The sequence below is a fragment of the Oreochromis aureus genome, linkage group 19 (assembly GCF_013358895.1).
Source record: "Oreochromis aureus strain Israel breed Guangdong linkage group 19, ZZ_aureus, whole genome shotgun sequence".
NCBI lineage: Eukaryota > Metazoa > Chordata > Actinopteri > Cichliformes > Cichlidae > Oreochromis > Oreochromis aureus.
This window is the reverse complement of record NC_052960.1, coordinates 24205489-24218124: the sequence shown is the minus strand read 5'-3', so window position 1 is coordinate 24218124 and position 12636 is coordinate 24205489.

Genomic DNA, 12636 nt, shown 5'->3' with positions numbered 1-12636 from the left:
TCACGCGCACGTGCAAGTAGCGGGGATGGGAGAGATTTAAAAGGAGGAGGAGTAATAACTAATGTTTCTGGTTTTTCATTGGAGATGAAGATACAGGAGGAATCGTGTAATATTTGACTGATTGAACATTTTTACAGCAATTATTGGCATTCATACTCTTTCAGTGGTACTGTTTTTATTAGGTTTTTTAAATAACAACTTTAGTATAAATAAATTCATGCTAAATGTTCCCTTCATACTATGTAAAAAACCAACAAAAACAAAAACCAGGCCCTAAGGTACAGGTACAAAGGGTTGTTTAAAAAATCAATTTTTGCATTTTTGAGCCCTCATGACCTCTGAAGTACAGGAGGTAGCTACATGAAATATTCATGACTCAAAGACTCATTTAAGCACTGGTAAAAAAAAAAAAGTGCAGCCGAATCAATTTTACACTACTCCAATTGTCAAATTTTAAAGTCACATTTTTGTTTTGCATGATTTTCTTTCTATAAGCAACTTTGAGCATCAGTATCCTTAAATATATCGCGGTTTTGTGTAGGACACAGTCTCAGAATCAAACCTTGGTACCCATTTGTGTGGTTTGTGATAATTCACTAAAGAAAACTGCAAAAAGTGCATTTTAAATAAAATTTTAAGGGTGATGTCACCATGGAGATTGGGTGACTGGTCGGATGATCTAGCTGTCATTTCTTCTTTGTCAAAATAATCTTCCAATGTAACCATCCCAGGACTAACTAAGCCTTCAGTGCTTATTTGAGAAACTTTCAAATGTATTTTCACAGTGTTAAAGTTCTTTTTCATTCTGTGACACTTGGAGTGGGCTGAAATTGATTTGACTGCAGTTCGATCATGTGTTATAAGAAATTATGAGCATTAGAAAAGCCCCACATTTCAGGCCTCCCCTGTTTGCTTTCAGCACCTGTAATTTGGAGAAACTTTACTGTATGAAGGCAAAAGCACATGTGAAGCACGGCTTCACAACATGTGCTAAAGTTCTACTGAAGAAAACAGCTGTTTGTCTGAGAGGTGAAGATAAATGAGTGTCTGCTCAATAAAACCAAGGATGGTGATAGATTTCAAATGAAAGAGGATGGCTATATGACCTGTTTCTATCCAAGGACAGGATGTTGATGTGGTGGAGAAATAAAAGTACCCAGGCATCCACAGCAAGAACAGAACGAACTAGAAGACCAACAGAGACGCTGTATACAAGAAGAGCAAGAGCCTTCAACATATGCAGCAAACTGTTGAAGATGTTTCATCAGTCTGTTGTGGCGACTGCTGTGTGCTTTGCTGCTGTGTGCTGGGGGAACAGCATCAGGGCTGGTGGCACCAACAGAATGAATAAACTGATGAGGAAGGCTGGCTCCGTGACTGGCTGCAAACTGGACATTTTTGAAGGTGTGGAGAGAAGCTACCCATGTTTTTTTACATTTAACATGCCATTTAAAATTCATTTTTTTCTTTCTTGATTTTGAAATATTTACTTTGCTATATTTTGGTTTTATTTCATTTTTATTTTTCTTCATTGTATATTTTTTAATTCAGATTCGTTTTTACTTTATTAGCTCCACCAAGGAAGTTACATTGGTGTAAACACTGTGGCTCGAAAAGTTTCAAATGAATTGTGAGTAAAAGAAAAAATAAGTAGTAGGGGTCAAAAACCCTTACAACTTAGAAACTATGATTCTTACAACTATGGTGTGTTTTTCCAACATGTAGAAAGTACAGTATAATGACTTAAATTATGCCACATTTGACCTGTGACTTCTCCTTCAAGGTCACAGGTCACAATGCTGTATAGTGTAATAATAGTGTAGAGCTATTTGGAATGGGATACCTAATTAAGTATAGTCAACATGTGTAGTCAGTCAAGTATAGTTGATTCATTTTATCATAACTGTGTTGTGTATGTTACAGTAACATGTTTAAAGACATAACCCTTTGAATACATGTACAATGTTCCTAAATAAGTGTCATTTTTTTTAAAACAATATACTTGTGATCAAAAACTGCTTCATTTAATATTTATTGTGGGTTTTTTTTTAGAAATCCATCAGTCGGAAAATGGTATGTCATCTTTATATGTAAACTAGCAAGCTATGTTCAAATGCAGGTAAACTTTGTGAATCCAATTTTACATGGATACCTGGACATGAAACTTTATTATGACACCTGGGAGAGCAGCTACACTGATCGCTTTTATTGAAGATGAAAGAATTTAGTCCGTTTTTAACTCTTAGTGACACCACAGTGTTTTTTTGAGTTTGGGAGACGAAGAAGAGTTTGGATCCGAAAATGATGTCAGACTTAAGAGGTGGACATCCACATGAATAAAAATAATTATACTCAATAGGTGAACCCTATTAAAATGGGTTTCAGCAGAGCAAATAACAAAAGTCTGCACTTTGCACTTGTTTTTACTAGACGACAGTTTATTATTGTATGTTTACAAAGAGCAAAGAAAACAAAATGAATAAAAATCCCTTAAAAGTGAATACTTTTACTTTTTAGACACTTCCTCCATGCCACCACTCACTCTGTGTTAACAGAACTTGAGACTATGTAACTATTTATCAAGGTAGCTCGTTCCCCAGAATATCCTCTAATTATAAAACAGACATTTTCATATAAAATTAGCTTTATTTGTTTTTTACTGTGAATGTTTAGTAAAGAAATTAAATTTTTATAGTAGATAGTGAAAAACAGGAACTTTTATGTGATTTAATCTAATCCTTAATTACTTCCTTAGACACTTATGGATGGCAGTGTAGAACGTTTTTAACCTTAAAGCTGTAACGTATTAAAATACAGTTAAAAATAAAACATTTATGCAGTTTTTCATAATTTCCAGAACTGTGCAGTGGGCCGGATTGGAGTCTTTGCCAGTTCAATTCTGGCCCCCTGGCCTTATATTTGACACCCCTGTATTAAGCTGTTAGTTATATGTTTATTACAGTTAACCTAATTTTACTTATTGGCTTTATTCTGTAGAATTGAAAGTCACCCCTTGACTGCAGGTCATGCAGATGGACATGATTATATGTGTATACTAATGACCATGCAGCAAAAACATGTCTGCTTAACGACACTTTAATGATGAGTCTGTGCTTTTTCAGTACCCCGATAAGAGTTGACAAAGAGCCAGCATGCAATATTGAAGTGCTGGGACTGATGTAACTAAATGCAACACAGCCATCGTGTAAATCATTTATTACACCTGTGCTTTTTATCTACTTGCAAGTCTAAAAACACGACATAGAGATGCAAGTTGTCCCACCAACACCTGTTAAGTTTCTACAAACAGGTGCAAACAAACGCCCAGCAGGCTCAACTCAGCACATCTACAGAGTCACAAGAAGCTGTCTAATTAGTGGAAGTAAGTGTAATCACCAGCGCAGGTGGATTACGCTTGTATTGGGGATTTTATTTATTCAATTTTGAATCTGTATAACAGTTTGGAAAAGGTGAAATAGAAGAAAAAGGACTCAATTTCCTCCTATCAGTCCTTCTTTTTAAATTGCTTTAAAAGAAAACATTAAAATGTGAACAAAACCGAACTGCTCTTTACAAGTGCTGGGAGTTAAGTGCCTTTCTCTGTAATTTATTCTGGATTTCTTTCTGTTTTGTTAAAAGCTTGTTAATTAATAAAATAACCACAGTGGAATTTGAGCTTCGAATACAACCTCGAATCGGTGTACATGCATCTTAGCAAGCTGTTGTGATTTCACCATTTTCCCTCCAATGCACGACTGTCTGTTTCCCTGTCTCTCTCTAGCAATGGACTTTTTCAAGGAAGGTTTTTCAAAACAAAACACTTCCTCCATGCCACCACTCACTCTGTGTTAACAGAACTTGTGGCTGTGCAGCTATTTCTGCTGGCCTCAGAATGGTGTGCACAAACAGAATGGCTGCAGACAATGGGCAGCATGCAGTGAAGTGCAGGCTATAATGAGGCAGATGTCTGGCCATTGGGAGCCCACAGCAGGCAGGGGGGACACATCCCTGCTTTTGTTGTTGGGGTTCACCCTCTCCCTCTCTCGCTCCTCTCAGTCTTTTGCCTCTCATGGCCTCTCGCTCTTTCTTCCTCTCCTACAAACATGTGAACATTGCGCATGTAAAAACACACACAGACACACACACACACACACTTTCTCAGCCCACACCCCCACCATCTCCATTGGTTTTAATTATCCCACTCCAAATCCGCCGCTCCATTAGTAGCCGTATAATAGTGTCCCCTCTTCTAACCCCACCCCCCCAGCTTCTCTATATTCAATCTGGGGAGAGAAGCTGCCCTTTGAGCCCCTGTCAGCCTCGTTGGCCGGGGTCTTCAGGTTCTCACAATCCCTCTCGGCCAATCAGAACCCCGTGCAGATGCAAGGCCCAATTAGATGACAGCATTCCGCAAGAGGAAAGGAGGTGGATAAAAAAAAGGGAGAGAGAGAGAGAAAGCCAATCGCTGTGATTAATTTATTCAGAGTCCCTCTGGGGACCGACTCTCCTGGAACGCACCCCAATTTTATGTACACTCATACCAACACCCGCTCACCCACCAACCCACCCCTCCCCAACTCCTCTTCATCCTTTTATTGCATTTGTGAAGAGTGATAGAAGAATGCAGAGTATTTCTTTTTCAGGCACTTTTAATATGTGCCCCCCCCCAACAAGTCTTCACTTCCCCGTTTTACACCCCCCTCACCCCCACCTTCTCCCCTTAAGGTAATTACAGAGAAGTCTCAATAGATGGGAAATTCATGTCTTTGAGCCCAAGCCATATGATGTATGAGGAGAGGCTGGTACAGAATTAAAGGAAGGAAAGAGAGAATAGAGGGACGGCAGGAACTTGAAGCGGCGAGTGTTATTGTGCTCAAGCAGAGGGGCCAAAACATAGTATCCATGGTAAATAAAACAGAGAGCTTCTTCAGCCCCTTTGACAACCCCTCCCTTCCTTCTCCCTACTCCCACCGCCCTTCTCGACCTGTTGCTTTCTTCCAGCCACCATTGTCCCAAAGTGTGAAGTGGGTGACATCACCATTTCCTCTTGTAAACAGGTGTGATGGGACAGGAAAAAAAAGCCCACTGTGCACCTCAGAGCTCTCATCTCCTTTCAGTGTGTGGGTTCCATTTCACCTCCTGTCTCTTAATGCCACCTTTACTGTTGGGGTGCCCCCGCACCCTACCCGCTACCCCACCCCAACCTACCTCCTTTTCATCCACTATAACTACTGCAAGCCCAAACACAACAGGAGGCATAAAAGATCTCAGAGGTTCATTTGAAACCAAATGGATTCGCCATCTCTGACAAACTGATTGCTGGCATGGAGACAAGACACGCAATTAAAGATTCCTGCCGTCTTCATGTGCAATACATATCATTTAACTATGTGTTTTTCTTCACTTTAAGAGTCACCATCTGGTGACACGTTTTGGCTAAATGGATAGCGTTTTAAAACGAAGCCTTTCAAGATGGGGGAAACTTGTTCTTAGAAAATGCCAGCTGCTTGTCCTTCCTGGTTTCGGTGTTCAATCACAATTCCTCCAAATTGGTTTTCATTTTAAAATCACAACAGTTTTTTGGCGGGTTGTTAGCGGCACACCTGCAAGGTCATTATGGCTGATGTGCATTAGTCCTTAAAGTGGATTCAGGGGTTAGCACACTTTAAGGACTAGGCAACATCAAACATTTAGGATACGGGAAACAAATATATATGTTTTTATTTTTGGCATCATGTGTATCATAAAGGCTGTTTAAAACATAGGCAAAACACAATTATGACATTTTGCTTCAAGACTGTGTTGTGTCTTCAGTTTTCTGAACTAATACAGAGCTGATGAAGGTACGTTTTACTCAGCGTATGAAATATGGGTACGTTAATGTTGACAGGCTACAGCATGCAGGGATGAGATCAATGAGCAGCTACTACTGGTTCTGGCAAAAAATAAAGCTATGACAGTCATTTCCTGTTTTCTGGAAGCCTCATTAAAAATAAATGAGAGAACATTTTCTAAGTCATTATACGGTGGCCCCAAGAGGTCAAATGCACTGCAACTCTGCAAAAGCACGCAAAACACAAAAGAAGTGTTGCTGGAAGTGTTGTGAGGAAGAAAAAGATGCAAGGTAATGTGTGTTTTAATCCCATAATTCATATAATACTGTAGATACATGTTTGCTATAAGCAGTTTATTGTTAGTTTGTCACTTGCATGGCTACTCTGTTACGTTATTGTCTCCCCAAAAAACACTTCTGAGGCTGTTTTTCTGCTGTCATTGTGTTTTATTCAGCTTCTGCTGTGTTTTGTGTGTCTTTGAGGTATTTTTCTATTTGCTGGAGTCTTGTTAAATTGCAGTACGTTTGACCTCTCAGAGCTTCTGTACCATTACTATGTAAAAGGACCAAAGGGAAGACTAGTTTGTCTTGAATTTTAAATTTTTTGCTTAGCAGATACGTGTAACTCATACTCTGCCCTCATGCATGATGTAACCAGGTTCATTTACCACAGCAGAGGTACAGTGTTGCAGCATCCACTCCACAAATGTTCTGCATATGTCACCTGTTCAGTGTAACCACGGAGGAGTGAGATCAAAATGTGGATGTTGCAATTTTTTTCCACCGACTTAAGGGGCCAGGTGAACCAAAGGTCTACAATACTGGTGCTATTTATCAACATAAATGAATGGATAAGGTCCAAACACTCAGTGGTTCCCTCTCACAGTCCCATTCCATCTTACCGTGAATAAAACTGAAATTAGATAGATGAAGAATTATCATATTTTAATTGTAAGCCAGAGCACTTGATTGAATGTGTCCTGTGAGGCAGGAAGCAAACGCAATGCAATTAGCCACAGATGAAACCTTGGCGCAGTCCACATGTAAAGGGACTTAAAAGACATGTGACTGTTCAGCCATCAGGCACTCATGTGAACTTCATGTAGAAACCCAGAGCACAGCTAAGCCAGCAGGGAACCTCTGGGAATCTCTCACCTGCAAGTCTGGATCCATTTGGATGTCAATCCGGATGCAATTTATTGCATGTGTCTGCAATTGCTGCTATTTCAACTCGCGCTGATACGCATGAGTTCAGGAGGTACGTCTTACTGGAGAGTTTCACAGGAATAACAAGCAGCAATTTACATTTATTTAAAATATTAAAATAGCTACATGACAGTTGTCAGGTGTGATTGGTTACTGCTACGTTCTTCAAGGGTCACAGTTCATTTAGTTTAAGTCGGCCCTCTGTGCTACGTGCTCGCCCGTCACCGTCCCATTGTGCCTTTTTGCACAGTTTACTGCTTCTGACAGAAAAATGATTGCATGCCAGCATCTCCACTCAGCTCGCCACGTTCCGCTCTTGCACCTTGAACGAGTCTCTTAATTCCATCTACAAAGAAGGGTAGAAACTGCTGCTTTCCCAATCCTTAATGCTTTTTTAAAAAATTCCTTAAATTAAATATATATTAGGGATCTAACAGTACATCTGCAAAAAAAAAAAAAAAAAGTGTTCTGCAAAACTGGGTGTTTAGTGGGTGTGCTGCTGGGACTTTGATGCCTGACCCACATCGCACACTGAGTCTCTCTCCTCAGTGATTCCTGTCATTCTCAGCTCTGTTATCCAATGAAGCAGAAATACCATTAAAAGCTGGATTCTGGAAGTTTATTTCAGCTTTTCATTTTTCTTCACGTCGCACACATACAGAGTTGATGTACCGCTGCACTCTCTCCATCCACCGTGTAAGAGCTTGCCACCCGCCTCCTAAAATTCCTACAGTACCCACCCTTATTAACCTCTGCTAAAGCAAGTGCCTGTGACCATGCCCTAATCATGCATGCGTGGGGACGGGCACTGTGCTCTCAAGGCAAGCGTCACACTAGCAAAAATCCACATGGGATGGTAATTAGCAGGGCTAATTAGACTTGTAAAATAATGTAGCATGCGCTTTTATCGCAGCGCCGACAAAGTGACATAATCTAGTTTTGATCTCGGAGCGTCACATCCCTTCATGCTTCAGCTTATCTCTGCACTTGATGACAAGAGGGGATGCTCGCTGAAGGTTGCGTCCGACGTCGCCGAAGACTTAGAGTCCACTATTTCGTTCGCCTCAGATCCCCGTAGCCTTAAAAGCTGGTTTATAGATGCATAATCACACGTGTGCGTTCTACTTAAGAAATTTACTGTAACCCTCCTGTGATGTTACCTCAGCGCCTGCTTCCAGCTGCGGGGCTGTGACAAGCGCCTGAAACGTGATGAAAGCGAGCTGAACTTCCATCAAACGCGAGCGTTGGTGGAGTCTCCCTTTTCCCACCTCAGCTGCAGAGATCGGCCATCCTGCTGAAGCAATTAAATATTCATCAGAGAATAAATTAAACAGTGGCACGCTCGCGTTTAACCCCTCTTTTCCTGCCTGCCTCCACCAAAAATGTTTACTTGTCACAGAGTATTGTGAGACTTTGGTATACATGCTTGTACCTGAGTAAAGCATCTCCTACAGCAGATGTATTATTCATGTGAGAGCCGAATTTTGCTGAAGTATTTGTTCATTGATAGAGCCATCCGCCATGATTGATGCATTTATTTTGAAAGGTAAGTCTCATCTTTTTTTAAGTTTTGGTTTGGGCCTTTTATATTTATAGTGGCTGTCAGGGGGAATGACATACAGAAAATGTGGGTAATAAAGGGATAGGAGGCGATTACCCAATTATCCAGCGTACATTTTGAAAGGGCATCAGCTGAGAGCAGTTGTCTTACGATGTGGGACTGATCATGTGTAGTGGTAACATGGAAACAAATGTTGAATATCCGCTTCCTTCTTTCTCAGGGCCAATTATAGTCAGTGTGTGATGGCTAAGGTTTATACCGGCCTCCTGGTAGGTGCTGTCATCTCGGACACATACACGCAGACACAGCCGTGAATACTCTCTTCCATGAAGAATCTATTACAGGTCCCAAACAAAGTGTGGCTTTCCTTTGTACTCTGATTCCAATTTGCTCAAACATATAATCACAGTCAAGGGCTGCCTATTTGTTTTCAGTGCTCAGCCCCATCCTCCTTTAATGTTCACTCAGGGAGAGGGAGGGGGAATTGTCGCACATAAAAGAAAGCTTGAATGTCGTTTGCACCATCATACTTTCATTCTTCCGCCACGATGAGAGAGAATCCCCCAGGGTATTCATTAGTCAACCCACAGGCCCCATTTTTCTTTGCCCCCCACCCCATCTGCTCCTCATGTAATTGCAGTGCTCCACAAATGGCTCCACTTTGAGTCCATATTGTGATTTTTTCTGTCTTTCTTTTTTTGTTGTTGCAAGAACTCCCAGCATTAGTGATGTATGTTGAGACAGTGCTGAAAAAATACAGTAAAACAGCATTTTTTGGTTTTGCGTGACAGCGTGCGAGGCAGAGGCAGGTGGGGCTTGTCTGAGTGAGGATTGCTTTCAAGGCGATGCAGTGGTGTCATCATCAGGCAGTGATGGGTGACATCTGAGAGTGATGGCAGCTCTGTGGAGATTTTAATCAAGCATCCAAAAGAACCAAATCAGTGTAGTCCACCCACTGACACTACTCAGCCATCTCATTTAGATTATATGAAAAATGAAAACAATTCACTCGACTGAGATGTTATTGTTCCACTGAAAGTGTCTTATTGGTTGTTATGAAACCCATATTGATTCACTTTATTGGGTGAACTTGTTAAACTGGTTATTAATGCAAATATTTAATCTGCCAGTCGCATGGCCACAACATGCATTTAGGCATGTAGATGTGGTCAAGATGGCCTGCTGAGGATCAAACCAAGCACAATCGGGAAGAAAGGTGATTGGAGTGACTTTGAATGTGGCATTTTTGTTTGTTGTTGTCAAGTGGAATGGTCAGAGTATTTTAGCAACTGCTGATCTGCGGTGATTTATCCACAGAAACATCTCAAGGTTTACAGAGAACGCTCTTTAACAAAGAGAAAATATCAAGTTCTCTGGGTGAAGTAGTAATTTTGTAGTGCATCGTTAAGTGTCACAGCCTGCTGTACCTGAGTGTTGTTGCTGTGCATCCCCATCCTTTTATGACCACAGTGTACCATCTTCTGATGGTAGGATAACTGCGGGATTCTCAGCAAGATCTCTAGATGCATGATGCTATATGAGCTTGGTCAAGCGGCCCAACAAACGACAGAAGAAACAGTCAATTCAAGTCAGTCAGTCAGTTCATAGCAACTAACACACTAAATGGATCTTTTCAAACTATTTGTAAGAATCCCATTTTTAGAAACCCCCAAATGCCCCCCAAAATAAAGACATACCATGAATATCAATCAATAAATACATACATTTTACTAGCAAACTAAACAACATCCCTCTACCTACTGTCTTACCTTTCAGGAACTAATAAAAGGTACTCGTTCCCCTGGGTGTTCGTCTGCCTGACTGCTTTGGGAGAATGAAGAAAAGGCAGAGGTAAGTTTGATCCATAGATGAATTATTTTTAACGGTGTTTCCTGTATGTTAGTGTTACGCCCCCGAAGAGGAGAAAACAATCACAAAAGTAACGAGCTGGTGTTTCCTCACTGAGTACTTTTACTTGAATGAGGAAAATACCGTGATTTCCCCTAGCTAAGCAATCGATCTCAGATGACCTGATTCAGACCACTTCATAGATCACAGATAACACTTATTAGCTTTTTAAGTTTAACCCCCTTATTTTTACACAATGAGTTCTTTTACTATTATAAAAAAAAGTCTTAAACGTATCTAATAAATCACAGAATATCAATACTAAGACCATGAGTTTGTTGTTTTTTTAACTTGCCACAGCAGTATGAGTAATTCAGAGGTCATCATCCAGGAGGAACAAGGCTGAATCACTGCTGTGGACAGCAACATTAAAGCCACTGAACAAACAAACAGTAAATGTTTATTAAAACAGTGTTTGAGTCTCATTCACCCATATTCAAATATGTGCCAATTACATGCATCAGTGAAAGAGATTATTTTTATTAATATCTGGCAATATATATGCAGCATGTACCTGCACTGTTAGCAGTCTTTATGCTAACAGCTGCTCGACTTTTTAGCTAAGTTCCAAGTAAAAACATGAAAAATAGGTTTTTTAAGTTCTTTACTTTCCAAAAAACAGCTGACTTTAAAGATGCATGCATAGAGGTTAGCAGATTTGCGTGGCAAGCAAAAGGTTGCTGGTTTGATTCCAGCTGGAGAACATCCCCACAAAAATCTGATACAACGTAACCTTAAAAAACTGACATGGCTTTGTTTTGTGACTTTGTGACAGATTTAGTCTGTTAGCCATTTGGTGCTGAATGGGACCTGTCTGGTTTCTTTCCATCTGCAGCAGTGTATATTTGGTCGTATGGCTTTATGAGAGAAGCAGCAAGAACCCGAGTATAAAGAATGAAGGCATAAGTGACAAACATTATGACACCAATTAAGTTAGACACGGTATGAAAAAGAGAACCTGGGGTGGCTTGGGTTGCCAAGCAGCTTGCAGCTTAAATAGCATGTCCTATATGAGATTTGCCAGTTGGTAGTCGTGTATCAGCTGAATCATCAGCTGAAGTGAGCTAGCACTGACATCAGCGGACCTGCCAGAACTGTCGACAACTTGGAAAAACAGAAGCAGTCCTTTTTTCAGCAACTTTGACTACAGCATATTCATAAAATATTTATGCACGAACATAAGGGAAGCAAATTTTCCCTTTTGCAAGCATTCACTGAGGAATCAAAGCTCTCCTCTTGTTTTCACCACGTCTTTTCTGGATGCGATGCACCCAGCCTGTACGAAATCAAATGTGACGTATCATTTTGCAGCTTGTCAGAGAAGAGAACCCAAACGTCTAGCAAACAGACAGCGACCCAGCCTGTTTGCCTTCCCCCGTCTCCCAGAGCAGAAAAATGGGAGTGTTTCCGTAGCGACGGTGGGGTGAAAATGATTGTTTTCTCAGATGTTCTGTGGCCCCGCCATTCCCCACGGTGACGGTGACAGAGGCATTCTGGGATAGGCTGTGGCCGTGCTTGGCAGGCCTCAAAGGCGTCAGCGCTGTTTCTCCCGGGACGTCCTGGCACCGCGTCCCAACCCGCAACGCTGCAGCAGCCGCCTAATTAAAACCACACCGCTCCTCTGCTGCTCCTCACAGACTTGCATCCCCTGCTGCACACACACACATTCACTAAATTAAAATCTTAAATGCTATCTGCAAATGATTCTTACTTAATGCGTTTGTTTTCTTACTTGCAGCACTAGCTGGGTGGAGTTAATAGCATCAGATTTTGTTAGATAAATTGTCAGTCACGGCAAACAGCATCGCATGAAGTTCGACACTCTTTTGTGGTTGGTGAATAACTTTCTGGCGCTCATGTTGTTGTCATATGTGGTGAAAAACCCACCCATCTGGCTTTAAAGTAGGCTAAATCAAACTACAATAAAAAAAAATCTTTGCACATACATTCATGGCCCAGTTCTGACTCAGAGTCCACACACAGAGTGAACTTTTCCCTCCACCCAGACACACATATACACGGGGATGTGTGCCACCAGTGGCTGCAGATGAAAGATTTTACATCTAAATGTTTTTCTTCTGCTCTGCTGCATGAGACTTCTCTTTGCCTATTTCTCTGCTGCTGTTAG